This window comes from Arachis ipaensis, chromosome B06, assembly GCF_000816755.2.
Source record: "Arachis ipaensis cultivar K30076 chromosome B06, Araip1.1, whole genome shotgun sequence".
Taxonomy (NCBI): Eukaryota; Viridiplantae; Streptophyta; class Magnoliopsida; order Fabales; family Fabaceae; genus Arachis; species Arachis ipaensis.
In genome coordinates, this window is record NC_029790.2 from 33,838,660 (window position 1) to 33,855,244 (window position 16,585).

A 16,585-nucleotide genomic window follows, 5' to 3' on the forward strand; every position below is an offset into this window, starting at 1 on the left:
CTCTTAATTCTTTGTTGCTACATTCATCTTCTTCTATTCTTTTGTTGTAATTTCCTTTATGTTGTTCTTATATTTTGTTGTAGATCTAGTATTGTTCCTTCTACTTTCTTCCAATTCAATAAGAGGTAATTCCTAATAATTGTTCTTCTTTGCTTTTCTATTGTTGACCTCTTGCCTTTGTAGTTGTAGATTCCTTTCATTCTTGCAATTAATAATGTTTACTTCTATTGCACTCTATGTGTTTGTTGAAATGCATCTTTTAGTTTTAGTGTAGATTTTGTTCCTCTTGGCCTAGGTAGAGTAATTAGTGACACTTGAGTTATCTAATTCCTTTGTTGATTGATAATTGGAGAGATTGCTAATTGGTTTGGAGTGCACTAAAGCTAGTCTTTCCTTGGGAGTTGGCTAGAACTTGTGGCTCAAGTCAATTCATCCACTTGACTTTCCTTTAATTAGTAAGGGTTAACTAAGTGGTAGCAATGAACAATTCTCATCACAATTGAGAAGGATAACTAGGATAGGACTTCTAATTTTCTTACCTTGCCAAGAGCCTTTTATAGTTTATAGTTTATTTTCATTGCCATTTACTTTTCATGCTTCTTATCCAAAACCCCAAAATAACTCATAGCCAATAACAAGACACTCATTCCTAGGGTACTTTATTGTGATTCCTAGGGAGAACGACCCGAGGTCCAATACTTCGGTTTATAAATTTTAGGGGTTCGTACTAGTGACAAACAATTTTTTTGTATGAAAGGATTAGTGATTGGTTTAGAAACTATACTTGCAACGAGAATTCCTTTGTGAAATTCTAGACCATCAAAAATCCATTTGTCAAGAGGCCAAAGTACAAATATTAAAAGTTAAGGGGTCAAAATGTAATTTTCAAAAAGTTCAGGGATCAAAATACAATTTTTGAAAGTTGAATAAAATATTATTATTTTAATATTAAAATATTAAAATATTATTTTATTAATAATAATAAAATATTGACAAAAAGGCAGTTTTTCCTAAAAGCCTCAGGAAGGCAGTGTTGAGTCCAGAAGTTCTTAATTCTCTTTATTAAACACCTAAGAAAAGGTATAAGAGAAGTTTCTTGAGGTATGTCAGGTAATGAAAAAGGATTTAGAAACTTGCAGACATGTTAGACAGGAAAAAAGTTAAAAGCTATATAGCTGTGTGTTTGACCTCACAGAATAAGTAGAGAGTTGTTATTCCTGTAGGCCGAAGTTCACCTACAGCGAATATCAATTGTGTATCTTAGGGTGTTACTCTTGTAGAACGAAGTTCACTTACAGAGAGTTGTGATTCTTGTATGTAACAACCCAGACCATTCGCTAGCACGATATTATCCGCTTTGGCACACAAGGCCTCACGGTTTTGCCTTTGACGATAGGGATGATAGCCGAAGCCCCCCACACTCACTCGTCAAAACGCATCATGCTAGGGAGAGGTATCCACACCCTTATAAGGCATGCTTCGTTCCCCTCTCCAACCGATGTGGGCCTTACAATCCACCCCCCTAAGGGAGTCCAGCACCCTCGCTGGCACATCGATCCGGGTTCTGGCTCTGATACCATCTGTAACAGCCCAGACGACCCGCTAGCACGATATTGTCCGCTTTGGCACACAAGGCCTCACGGTTTTGCCTTTGACGATAGGGATGATGGCTGAAGCCCCCCACACTCACTCGTCAAAATTGTAAGGCCCACATCAGTTGGGGAGGGGAACGAAGCATGCCTTATAAGGGTGTAGATACCTCTCCCTAGCATGACGCATTTTGACGAGTGAGTGTGGGGGGCTTCGGCTATCATCCCTATCGTCAAAGGCAAAACCATGAGAACTTGTGTGCCAAAGCGGACAATAGCGTGCTAGCGGGTGGTCTGGGCTGTTACAGATGGTATCAGAGCGGAGCCCGGATCGATGTGCCAGTGAGGGCGCTGGGCTCCCTTAGGGGGGTGGATTGTAAGGCCCACATCGGTTGGGGAGGGGAACGAAGCATGCCTTATAAGGGTGTGGATACCTCTCCCTAGCATGACGCGTTTTGACGAGTGAGTGTGGGGGGCTTCGGCTATCATCCCTATCGTCAAAGACAAAACCGTGAGGCCTTGTGTGCCAAAGCGGACAATATCGTGCTAGTGGGTGGTCTGGGCTGTTATACTGTAAGCCGAAGTTCACTTACAGGGGCACCATTTCTGTAAGCCGAAGTTCACTTACAAGGGTGCCATTTCTGTAGGCCAAAGTTCACCTATAGAAAGTTGTTGTGTTGTGGTTAGACTATTCCTGTAAGCCAAAGTTCACTTACAGGAGTGCTATTTCTATAGGCCGAAGTTCACCTACAGAGATAAAGCCATATCTAGGACTAGTTCCTAGGTAATGTCAGGCTGCAGGGTGTAAATCGACACGTGAGCTCATGGCCTGCTGATAAACCCTGATTTTGTGGTTTATCTTGTGCTTAATTTGGGGGGTTTTACCAACTTTTCTCACATTTATTCAATGAAATAGCATGGTTTTGCAATTCTCCCTTGATTTGTGCTTAAATGTGAAAACATGCTTTTTAGGCCCTAAAATTAGTGATTTTAATTCACTTCAATTCCATTCGATGCCTTGATATATTTGTTGAGTGATTTCAGGTTCATAAGGCAAGTATTGGATGGAAGAAGTGAGGAGAAAAGCATGCAAAGTGGGAGAACTCATGAAGAAATGAAGGAACCGTAAAGCTGTCAAGCCTGACCTCCTGGCACTTAATCGACCATAACTTGAGCTACAGAGGTCCAAATGAGACGGTTTTAGTTGCATTGGAAAGCTAACATCCGGGGCTTCAAAATCACATAAAATTTGCCATATGTTGCTTTGCGTTCAGGGGCGCGCATGCACCATGTACGCGTGCGCGCCGATGCTGCTCGTGGCCCACTAAAGTGAAATCGCCCCCAGCGATTTCTGAAGCCCTTTGGGCCCAACCTAACTCATTTCTGATGCTATTTCATGCAGAATTCAAGCTTGGGCAAGGGGGGAGCAATTGTTTGGTAGTATAGCATCATGTAGGTTAGTTTCTAGAGAGAGAAGCTCCCTCTTCTCTCTAGAATTAGGTTAGGTTAATCTCTCCTAGATCTAGGTTTAATCTCATCTTTTCATTTTGTTTCCTTTATGATTTTTTGCTTCTACACTTTCATTCTCTTAGTTTGTGATGTTAATTTTACTTTTATGTTTCTTTTATGTTCATAGACTCATGTTGGATTTGGATTTTCTTTTAATGAGATTTGATAGTTGATGTTTCTTTATTGATGATTTGAATTGTGAATTTACTTTTCTTGCAATTAGTAGTTGGTAGATTTATTATTCTTGCACTTTTACCATGCTTTCCATTTGTACCCACCAAGTGTTTGACAAAATGCTTGGTTGGACTTTAGATTAGATTTTGAGCATTCTTGGCTTGGAAAGAGTAATTAGGCAATCTTGAGTCATGAATACCTAACTAATGTTGGTGATCTAGAGTTGTTAGTTAATATTATTTCCATTGACTCTAATCTTTTGCTAATTCAATTAGTGGGTTGATTAGGACATTTGAATTGAGATTAACTAGTCTTATTTGACTTTCTCTCGTGGAAGATAACTTATACCTTCTTCCAATGTTGGAGATGACGAAATAGGATAAATTCTTGTTATTATTGTGATATGATTGATTAGTCTTGTTTGACATTCTCCCTATGTGAAGATAACATGATACCTTCTTCCATTTGTTGGAGTTGACTAAATAAGATGAATTAATAATTGTATGACTAGGATAGAAAGCCTATGATCTCAATTCTTGCCATGAATGCCTCTCTTTATTAATTGCCTTCTTTAGTTACTTGCTTGATTTACTTTCTTGTCATTTATTTTCTTGCAAAAAAATATAAAATCAAACCCCCTTTGCATTTTCATAGCCAATAATTGAGCATTTCATTGCAATTCCTTGTGAGATGACCCGGAGTCTAAATACTTCGGTTAATTTTCATTGGGGTTTGTACTTGTGACAAAACCAAAAATTTAATTTGATGTGAGAGTTGTTTGTTGGTTTGGAGCTATGCTTACAACGAAATTCTTCTTTCTATAAGAGAAATTCTTAACCAACACGATTCTTGCTATCAAATTTTTGGCGCCGTTGCCGGAGAATGGTTGCAACATATGCCTTGATATTGGTTATGTGAATATGTGAATATTGTAGATAGTTCAATTGCTTTCAATACTTAGCTATAGTTTAGATTTCTTTTACGTTTGTGCTATGACTCTCAAGTTTGATGACTCGGTCTCAACCGAATTCTAGCTTAGCCGATTTTGATCCCGAGATTGAAAGAACCTTATTACACACTCGGCAAGCTAGACGGCGGTTGTATTATACGGCTAGTACTTCAGCCTCTCTTGAGGAACATACCGAATCACTAGGCGGCACCGAGAGTGACTTGGAGTCCACTACATCCTATTCTTCTGTTGGCACTACTAATACATCTTTGCATTTTACATGTGAGCCACATATGGCAAAGCCACGCCGGATCACTTTGCACGAGCAAGGAGCTCCGGATATCATACTCCAACCGTTGCAAACAAGGTATCCTAACCTTGATCCAAACTTTGAGTTGAAGAGTAGCTTGATAAATTTGCGTCCTAAGTATCATGGGTTGCCGGGTCAAGACCCCATCCGACATCTAAAGGATTTTTAAGTTGCTTGTTCTACGGCTTGAAGGCATGGAGCCGATGAGGTGGCTATCATGGTTTTTGCCTTCCCTTTCTCTCTTAAAGGGCAAGTAAAGACATGGTTTTATTCGCTATCAGATGAGATTGTGACTAATTAGAATTTCTTGAGAAGAGAGTTTCTAGAAAAATTCTTCCCACAGGAGAAGATCGACTACATCCGGAAAGAGATTTCGGGCATAATGCAAAGAGACCAAGAGAGTTTGTATGAGTACTGGTCTCGGTTCAAGAGGCTATTGGAATCTTGTCCGCACCATGGAATGAACACTCACTTGCTCATTAGCTACTTCACCGGAGGTCTTTGTGTGGAAGATAGAAGATTGCTTACCGCCTCTAGCGGTGGTTCCCTTTCGAAAAACAAGACGGAGGGAGAAGCTTGGAATTTGATAAAGGATGTTGCCGAGGCTACACAACATACAAGGGTGAGAAGTAATCCTCTCAAGGGTGTGGTAGAACCATCCCCTTTCGAATCAAGTCTAACCAAGGCACTTGGAGATATGACTACCATCCTTACGCAAATACAAAATGATCAAAAGGAATACTACTCCATCCAAGCCATCCAAGCCCCACCTCCGGTTGCTCAAATTGAAGGCCCTCCTAGGATTTGTGGTTTGTGCTCTAGCACCACACTTTACACCGATCAATGCCATCAAATTCAAGAGGAATATGCTCTTGTAGTAGCCAATGTAAATTACAACAACCGTCCACCCTATCCTCCTCAAGGTCAAAACAACTACCCTCATGGTAGTAATTAACATCAAGTGTGGAGGGATAATGCACAAGGGAACAATCAAAACCAAAGATGAAACAACTCTTCTTCTCATCACAACAATAACCAATCTTCATCCCAATACCACCATAACAACACTAACTACCAAGCCAACCAAAGTCACTCCAACCAAAACCAAAACAACTACACCAAGTACCAAGCACCACACCATAGACAACAATCCAACCAAACTCCTCCATCTTCCAACAATCAAGTTGATGAGCTTAGAGCCACCATGGAGAAACAAGATGAGAGCAACAAGGCTCAATTTGATGCCTTGGACGCTCAATTGGCTAACCTCACCAACATGCTTTCAAAGATGACCATGCCAAACCAACCATCAACTCCCAACAACAACACCAACCAACCCTCAAGCTCTTCTAACCTTCCATCCCAACCCCAACCAAACCCAAAAGGCGGTCTCAATGCCATCACTCTACGATCGGGAACTACATTGGAGGAGATATCTCCAAGGGTCATGGGAGACATTTATGAGGAAGAAGCGGTTGTTGAAACTCTACATGAAGAAGAGGTGGTAGACAAAAGGCATGAGGAAAAAGGAGTAAACCTCAAGGAACCCAAGAGGAAAGCTATAGTGGATGAGTCCATTCCTATTCCATTCCCTTCCATGGTGAAGAAGGCAAAGAAAACACCGAAATTTGATTTGAACATGCTTCGAGTGTTCAAGAAGGTTGAGGTAACCACACCCCTTCTTGATGCTATTCAACAAATTCCAAAGTATGCAAAATTTTTGAAGGACTTGTGTACACACAAAGATAGGATAGGAGAATTGGAGACATTATCCTTGGGTAGTTCAATTTCTTCCTTGATGGAACCTATTCTAAAGAAATGTGGTAACCCTGGACCTTGTTTGGTGTCTTGTTGTATTGGTGGACGCACTTTTCATGATTGTATGTGTGACTTGGGAGCTTGTGTAAGCATCATGCCACTTTCTATCTATGTGCAGTTGAATTTAGCTCCATTAAAGAAGTCGGCGGTGAGGTTTGCCTTAGCCGATAAAAGTGTGATCACAGTGATGGGAATAGCGGAAGATGTACTTATGGCGATCAAGGATTTGGTTTTTCCGGTTGACTTCTACATTCTTGAAATTCCTCCAACAGAAAATAGAAGCTCATCCTCCGTTCTACTTGGTAGACCCTTCTTCAAGACCTCTAAATTCAAGTTAGATGCCTTCACCGGCATATATTCTTTTGAGGTTGGAGACAAGACTATCAAGTTCAATTTAGAAGAAGCCATGAAACATCCTCCCGAAGGACATTCCGTGCTCCGATGTGATGTAATTGATGAAGTGGTAGCGGAAGTGCAAGAAGAAGACCATAACAAGTTGTGCTACCCTACTATTGAGGAGACAGATGACCAAGAGGATGGACATGAGAAAGTTGTCAAGAATGAACTCCATGAGCTTGATGAAAAGGAACCTCAGCTTAAGGCAAAGAGTGAACTGAAGCCCCTTCCATCTCATTTGAAGTACGCTTTCTTAGAGGACAACCAAAGGTTTCCGGTCATTATTGCTAGTGAGCTTTCAAGTGAAGAAGAAGAAAAGCTCCTAGATGTTCTAAGAAAGTACAAGAAAGCAATAGGATGGAGCCTAGCGAATATTGTGGGAATTGACCCCCTCAAGTGCATGCATAGGATATTTCTCCAAGATGGAGCTAGGCCAGTTAGGCAACCGCAAAGGAGGCTCAACCCGACCATCCTCGATGTAGTCAAGAAAGAGGTCACCAGATTACTAGATGCGGGTATCATATACCCAATCTCTGACAGTGAGTGGGTGAGCCTAGTCCAGGTTGTCCCCAAGAAGTCGAGCATCACTGCGGTCAAGAAGGACGATGGTGAAGTGGTCACCAAAAGAGTACAAAATGCGTGGCGAGTGTGTATTGATTACAGAAGATTGAATGCCGCTACATGGAAGGACCACTACCCCTTGCCCTTCATCGATTAGATGTTGGACCGTTTGGCGGGTAAATCTCCCTACTGCTTTCTTGATGGATTTACTGGCTACTTCCAGATTCATATTGCTCCTGAAGATCAGGAAAAGACCACATTTACTTGTCCGTTTGGCACCTTTGCCTATAAAAGGATGTCATTTGGACTATGCAATGCACCTGCTACTTTTCAGCGGTGCATGACAAGTGTCTTTTCCGATCTAATGGAAAATTGTCTGGAAGTCTTTATGGATGACTTCAGCGTTTATGGTACTTCATTTGATTATTTCCTAGAGAACTTGGCCAAGGTCTTAGCTAGATGTGTTGACACTAACCTTGTCTTAAATTTTGAAAAATGTCACTTCATGGTACGACAAGGTATAGTGTTAGGACATGTAGTATCTCATGAAGGAATTTCTGTAGACCCGGCCAAGGTCGATGTTATCACCACTTTACCTCACCCCTCATCTGTGAGGGAGGTCTGCTTGTTTTTGGGACATGCAGGGTTCTATAGGCGCTTTATCAAAGATTTCAGCAAGATTGCTTTGCCATTGTCGTGCCTACTCCAAAAAGATGTGGATTTTGAGTTTGACAGTGAATGTGTGAAAGCTTTTGAAGAGCTAAGGAGAGTTCTTACCACAGCACCGATTGTGCGAGGCCCCAACTAGACGTTGGCATTTGAGATAATGTGCGATGCGTCAAACCATGCTGTAGGCGCCGCGCTTGCACAGCGCGATGGTAAACTCCCTTATGTCATTGCTTACTCTTCTAAAAACACTGGATGCAGCACAATCCAAGTATACCACTACTGAAAAAGAACTCCTAGCTATTGTTCACGCTTTAGATAAATTTAGATCTTATTTGCTAGGATCAAAGATAGTGGTATACACAGATTATGCAGCTTTAAGGTACTTATTGACAAAGAATGAGTCAAAGCCTAGACTCATACGTTGGATCTTGCTTTTGCAAGAATTCGACATTGAGATTAGGGACTGGAGTGGATTTCAAAACCTGGTTGTGGATCATTAAGCCGCATTGAGAATTTGAAATTTGATCCATTTCTGATCAATGACTCATTCCCATTGGATAGTTTGCATGCTGTGTCGGATAGTTTTCCTTGGTTTGCCCCAATGGCGAACTACTTGGTTGCGAAAATCTTTCCTCCCAACTTTTTGAAAAACCAAAGGGACAAGTTGAGGAGTGATTCCAAATACTATATTTGGGATGACCCCCACTTGTGGAAGAGGGGCGTGGACCAAGTAATTCAAAGATGTGTCCCGGAGTCTGAAATCCAACCCATTCTTGAAGCTTGCCATTCGTCTGAATGTGGTGGCCACTTTGGCCCACAAAGGACCACTAAAAAAGTGTTGGATTGTGGATTCTGATGGCCAACCTTGTTCAAGGATACTAACCGGTTATGTGTGTCTTGTCATCAGTGTCAGAAGTCAGGAAACACATCCTAAAGGGACGAAATACCTCAGTAACCTATGTTGTTCTGTGAGATATTTGATGTATGGGGTATTGACTTTATGGGACCGTTTCCCAACTCTAGTGGGTATCTGTATATTCTGTTAGTGGTTGACTACATGTCAAAGTGGGTAGAGGCCATACCTACCCGCCTTGACGACGCTAATACCGTTGTTTCTTTTATTAGGAATAACATTGTATGCCGTTATGGGTCGCCACGAGCAATCGTGAGCGACCAAGGATCCCACTTTTGTAATAGGAAGGTAGAGGCATTGATCAAGCGCTATGGAGTGTCGCATAAGGTTGCTACTGCTTATCATCCGCAAATAAATGGACAAGCGGAAGTGTCCAACTGGGAAATTAAGAGGATTTTGGAGAAAATGGTCAATCCACAAAGAAAGGATTGGAGCCCCCAGTTAGGAGATGCACTATGAGCGTATAGAACGGCCTACAAGACTCCGATAGGAATGAGTCCCTTCCGAATCGTCTATGGTAAGGCATGCCACCTTCCGGTGGAGATTGAGTATCAAGCCTATTGGGCGGTAAAGCAGTGCAACATGGATTTAACCAAGGCGGGTGAAGCCAGGAAATTACAGCTAGAGGAGCTTGAGTGTTTGAGGAACGAGTCATATGAGAATGCCCGGATCTACAAAGAAAAGACTAAAGAATTTCATGACCATCACATCCGGAAGAAGGACTTTCAAGAAGGTGATGAGGTCCTCCTCTACAACTCAAGGCTTCGATTCATACCTGGCAAACTCCGTTCTAGATGGGAAGGACCTTTCAAGGTGAAAGAGATAAAGCCCTATGGAGTGGTGGAGTTGTTTGATCCCAAGAGTGAAGCAACTTTCAAAGTGAATGGACATAGAGTGAAGAAATATCATGGCTACAAGCCCCCAAAAGAGCTAGAGATGTTCCTATTGGAGGATGCACCAAGGAGAGAGGAAGCTTAAGAGAAGGACCGTCCAACTTAAGGATGTTAAAGAAAAGTGCTTGGTGGGAGGCACCCCACCGTGGTAAGATCTCCCTTGTATATACCATCTTGTATGTAACCTTAAATTCTTGTGAATTTTGTGATTTCTTGATGATTGATTGATTGCATAGGAATGCTAGTTTTGTTCTTCTTGTGAATAGATAGGATGTTCATATAGTTTTCATCATTTTGGTATGGATGGATTGTTGGAGTAGGGAGAATGCTATGTTTTGGATAATGCATGAAATTGTGAAGTATTCTCTTTGACTACTAGCTTAAGCACCTACCAAGAATGTGTTAGAATAGGTCTTGTTATGTTGGAAAAAAAAAGAAGAGAAGAGGAAAAGGAAAAATGGTAACCGACGCGCCAGCGCACTGTGCGCGCACGCGCCGGTGGTGCACTTCCTACTCTTGGACCAAAAACCCGAGAGTCATGCCCACTTCATGCCCAACTCGTGCCAGGCACTCACGCGTCCGCGTACTTGCCGCCTGCGCGCACCTTTGCAATTCACCCATCGACGCGCAAGCGCACTGTGTGCGCGTGCGCCGATGGCGATATGTGGACTCCTGGTGCACGAAATTGTGATTCACACTTTTCACAACTCCGCACAACTAACCAGCAAGTGCACTGGGTCGTCCAAGTAATACCTTACGTGAGTAAGGGTCGATCCCACAGAGATTGTTGGCTTGAAGCAATCTATGGTTATCTTGTAAATCTTAATCAGGAGATTAATTATGATTATCAGTTTGAATTGCGAAAAAAAAAGAGCATGAAATAAATACTTGTTATGCAGTAATGGTGAATATGTTAGAGTTTTGGAGATGCTTTGTCTTCTGAATCTCTGCTTTCCCCCTGTCTTCTTCTTCACGTACGCAAGGTTCCTCCTATGGCAAGCTGTGTGTTGGTGGATCACTGTTATCAATGGCTACCATCTGTCCTCTCAGTACAGATCTAAAATGTCATGAGATACAAAATAAATCTCTAAAAGTTGTTTAAATACTAAACTAGTAACCTAGGTTTACAGAAAATGAGTAAACTAAGATAGATAGTGCAGAAATCCACTTCTAGGGTCCACTTGGTGTGTGCTGGGGCTAAGACTTGAGCTTTACACGTGCCTATTCTGTTTCTAGAGTTAAACGCCAAGTTATAACCTGTTTGTGGCGTTTAACTCCAACTTGTAACCTGTTTCTGGCGTTTAAAGCTAGAATGCAACATGGAACTGGCATTGAATGCCAGTTTACGTCGTTTATCCTTGAGCAAAGTATGAACTATTATATATTTCTGGAAAGCCCTAGATGTCTACTTTCCAATGCAATTGAGAGCACGCCATTTGGACTCCTGTAGCTCCAAAAAATCCATTTCGAGTGTAGGGATGTCAGAATCTAACAGCATCTGCAGTCCTTTTTCAGCCTGAATCAGATTTTTGCTCAGCTCCCTCAATTTCAGCCAGAAAATACCTGAAATCACAGAAAAGCACAAAAACTCATAGTAAAGTCTAGAAATATGAATTTTGTCTAGAAACTAATAAAAATATACTAAAAACTAACTAAAACATGCTAAAAACTACATGAAATTACCCCCAAAAAGCGTATAAAATATCCGCTCATCACAACACCAAACTTAAACTTTTGCTTGTCCCCAAGCAACTAGACAAATAAAATAGGATAAAAAGATTCTAATATCTCAGAGTTTTAAGTGAAGCTCAGATTCTAATTAGATGAGCGGGACTAGTAGCTTTTTGTTTCCGAACAGTTTTGGCATCTCACTTTATCCTTTGAAATTCAGAATGATTGGCGTCCATAGGAACTCAGAATTCAGATAGTATTATTGATTCTCCTAGTTTAGTATGTTGATTCTTGAACACAGCTACTTTATGAGTCTTGGCCGTGGCCCTAAGCACTTTGTTTTCCAATATTACCACCGGATATATAAATGCCACAGACACATAACTGGGTGAACCTTTTTAGATTGTGACTTAGCTTTGCTAAAGTCCCCAACTAGAGGTGTCCAGAGTTCTTAAGTACACTCTATTTTTGCTTTGGACCTCGACTTTAACCACCCAGTCTCAAGTTTTTACTTGACACCTTCACGCCACAAGCACATGGTTAGGGACAGCTTAGTTTAGCCGCTTAGGCCAGGATTTTATTCCTTTTAGACCCTCCTATCCATTAATGCTCAAAGCCTTGGATCCTTTTTACCCTTGCCTTTTAGTTTTAAGGGCTATTGGCTTTTTCTACTGCTCTTTCTTTTTTTTTTGCTGCTTTTTCTTGCTTCAAGAATCAATTTCATGATTTTTCAGATCATCAATAACATTTCTCTTGTTCATCATTCTTTCAGGAGCCAACAATTTTAACATTCATAAAATTCAATATAAAAAACATACACTATTCAGGTATTCATTCAGAAGACAAAAAGCATTGCCACCACATATAGATAATTAGAATTTTCCTTATTAAGAACTCAAAAAAATATTGCCTCCTTATTCTAAAAATCTGCCATTTTATTCATGTTTGATGATGATGAGAAAAATAAATTATAGCTTAATTGGAGATAAAATCAAAATAGAGATACTAATTACTACTACTCATATATAACTTCTAAGGTAAATTTCTAATAAGAACAATTATCACAGAGTTAAGGCTAAGATTAGAACTCAACAACCTTGAATTTGGGAGGTGGATGCCTCTTTAGTCTGTGGAGTGCTTGGCCCTTCAAGAGATAGCTTCTGGCGCCTCAGTTCCTTCAGTTCACGCCCTTGCTCTTCTTGTTCTCTAAGCAGTTTGCAGAACATGCTATTTTGATTTTGCTGTTCTTCCTTCAGTTGATCCACAGCTTTTTGCAACTTGGTGACAGATGCTTCTAGGCGCTCCCAGTATTCAATTTGAGGGATTTCCGGGAGGAACTCCTGTGCTCTCCTCTTGATGGGTTCGTCCTGCACTTGTTGTCCTTCCATAGACTTTTTGGTGATTGGTAGCTCCACTGGGATGTACTCATCTACTCCCATTTTTATCCCAGCATCTTTACATAATAGAGAGACCAAGCTTGGATAAGCCAATCTGGCATCTTTGGAGTTCTTGTTTGCAATCTTGTAAAGCTCACAAGCAATCAGCTGATGAACTTCCACTTCTTTTTCCAGCATAATGCAATGAATCATCACTGCTCTTCTAATGGTGACCTCAGAGCGGTTGCTAGTGGGCAATATAGAGCGCCCAATGAAGTCCAGCCAGCCTCTGGCGACTGGTTTGAGATCCCCTCTTTTGAGTTGGTTCGGGGTACCCTTTGTGTTGGTTGTCCATTTAGCTCCAGAGATACATATGTCCTCTAGGATCTTGTCCAAGTTCAGGTTTGATCTCATCATTCTCCTATTAAATGAGTCTGGGTCATCTTGCAGTTGAGGCAGCTTGAAGATCTCCCTTATTTTGTCAGGGTGGGTGTGAACAATCTTCCCTCTCAACAGAGTTCTATAGTCATAGAATGCGGTTTCCGCTATTCTCTGCCTGTCCGTCTGCCACAGATTTGCGTAGAATTCCTGAACCATGTTTTTTCCCACCTTTGTTTCAGGATTAGCTAGGACTTCCCAGCTCCTGTTTCGAATTTGCTCTTGGATCTCCGGATATTTGTCTTCTTTCAGATCGAATTTAACTTCCGGGATCACTGACCTTAGACCCATTATTTTGTAGTAATGGTCTGAATGTTCTTTGGTTAAGAACTTCCCTTGATTCCAAAGTAGTTTTGGAATATTCTCTTTTTTGCCTCTTGAGTTGGTTTGTGTTCCCTTAGGAGCCATGATCTTAGTGGGTATTGGCTTAGTGATCACGGATAAACACACCAAACTTAGAGGTTTGCTTGTCCTCAAGCAAAAGAAAAGAAAGGAGAGGGATATGAGGAGAGCCAAGTCCGAATTGTGGAGGTGGGGGGGAGGCCGAACTAGGATTTAAAGGGAAGGGGGGTGGGTTTTCGAAAATTTTGAAGAAGATATGATAAAAGATATGATTTGTAAAAGATAAGTATGATAGGAAAAGGATGCACTTTAAAATTTAAAAGATATGAATAATATGAAAGATATTTGAAAAAGATATCTTTGTTTTGAAAAAGATGTTGTGAAGATTTGAAAAAGATATTGATGAGTTGAAAAGATTGTAGAAGGAAAAGAGATAGATTTGTTTTGAAAAGGATTTGAAAATAATTTGAAGAGGATAAAAAAAAGGGTTTATGAATTAAGATACATTTGATATCTTTTGAAAAAGGATTTGAAAAATTAGGATTTGTAACATGTTTGTGCAAGAAATCATGAATTGAAACATAAAAAATGGAAAAAAATTTGAATTGAAAACGAAATTGCCTAGTACTCCCCGCAATCCTAGCGTTAAACGCCCAACTGCTGCATGTTTTGGGCATTTAACGCCCAATTGGTGCTTGGTCTGGGCGTTTAACGCCCAGCTGTTGCTTCCAGCTGGCGTTAAACGCCAGAAACTCTTTTGTCACTGGGCATTTTTTTGAACGCCTAGGATGCCGTAAATCTGGCATTAAATGCCCAGAAGCTGCTTCTTTCTGGTGTTTAACGCCCAAATGGCTATCTCTACTGGCGTTAAACGCCTAGTAGATGCTCCTTTTGGGCGTTTAACGCCCAATTGTGCCTCTTACTGGTGTTTTCTTGCCAATGAGCTCCTTTTTCCTGTTTTGTGCTCTGAATCCTTCTGTAGCCCTGTGAACTTATGCAATTGATTCTTTACCTTGTTAATATTGAACTTATATGCTTTAAAAATAAATAAAATGAAGAATAGAATAAAATAAAATAACAGAAAGAGTTTTGCTAATGGCTGGGTTGCCTCCCAGCAAGCGCTTCGCTGGACCTTGCTGAGCTTTTTAATCTAGCCTCAACCTTGAGCATTCTTGCTCAACATTGCCTTCAAGATAATGTTTGATTCTCTGTCCATTAACAACGAACTTCTTATTAGAATCAATGTCTTGAAGCTCCACAAAGCCATATGGTGACACACTTGTAATCACATATGGTCCCCTCCACCGGGATTTCAGTTTCCCGGGGAATAGCCTGAGCCTAGAGTTAAACAGTAGAACTTTTTGTCCTGGTTCAAAGACTCTAGATGACAGCTTTCTGTCATGCCACCTTTTTGCTTTCTCTTTGTAAAGCTTGACATTTTCGAAAGCAGTGAGTTTGAATTCCTCTAGCTCATTCAGCTGGAGCAATCTTTTTTCTCCAGCTAATTTGGCATCAAAGTTTAGGAATCTGGTTGCCCAGTAGGCTTTGTATTCCAGTTCCACGGGCAGATGACAGGCCTTACCATACACAAGCTGGTATGGAGAGGTCCCTATAGGAGTCTTGAATGCTGTTCTATAAGCCCACAGAGCGTCATCCAAGCTTCTTGCCCAATCCTTTCTATGGGTACTTACAGTCCGTTCCAGGATTCTTTTTAGTTCTCTGTTAGAGACTTCAGCTTGCCATTTGTCTGTGGATGATATGGAGTTGCCACTTTGTGGCTAATTTCATACCGGACCATGGCAGAGTAAAGTTGTTTGTTGCAGAAGTGAGTGACCCCATCACTGATTAGTACACTAGGGACACCAAATCTGCTGAAGATATGTTTCTGGAGGAACTTCAGCACTGTCTTAGTATCATTAGTGGGTGTGGCAACGGCCTCTACCCATTTGGATACATAGTCAACTGCGACCAGAATATAAGTGTTTGAGTATGATGGTGGGAAAGGCCCCATGAAGTCAATACCCCATACATCAAACAACTCAATCTCCAAGATCCCTTGTTGAGGCATGGCATAACCATGAGGCAGATTACCAGCTCTCTGGCAACTGTCACAGTTACGTACAAACTCTCGGGAATCTTTATAAAGGGTAGGCCAGTAGAAACCACATTGGAGGACCTTGGTGGCTGTTCGCTTACCTCCGAAATGACCTCCATATTGTGACCCATGGCAATGCCATAAGATCTTCTGTGCTTCTTCTCTAGGTACACACCTACGGATTATTCCGTCTGCACATCTCTTTAAGATATAGGGTTCATCCCACAAGTAGTACTTTGCATCAGTAATTAATTTTTTCTTTTGTTGCCTGCTGTACTCCTTGGGTATGAACCTTGCAGCTTTATAGTTTGCTATGTCTGCAAACCATGGTGTTTCCTGAATGGTGAACAAATGCTCATCCGGAAGGGTTTCAGAGATCTCAATAGAGGGGAAGAACGCCTCTTCTACTGGTTCTATTCAGGACAGGTGATCAGCCACTTGGTTTTCTGTCCCTTTTGTATCTCTTATTTCTATATCAAACTCTTGCAGAAGCTACACCCATCTTATGAGCCTGGGTTTTGAACCCTGCTTTGTAAGTAGATATTTAAGAGCAGCATGGTCAGTGTACACAATCACTTTTGATCTTACTAAGTATGATCTAAACTTATCAATGGCATAAACTACTGCAAGCAATTCTTTTTCTGTGGTTGTGTAATTTTTCTGGGCATCATTTAAAACACGGCTAGCATAATAAATGACATGCAGAAGCTTGTCATGCCTCTGCCCCAATATTGCACCAATGGCATGGTCACTGGCATCACACATTAGATCGAATGGTAATGTCCAGTCTGGTGCAGAAATAACTGGTGCTGTGACCAGCTTGGCTTTTAGAGTTTCAAACGCCTGCAGACACTCTGTGTCAAACACAAATGGCATGTCAGC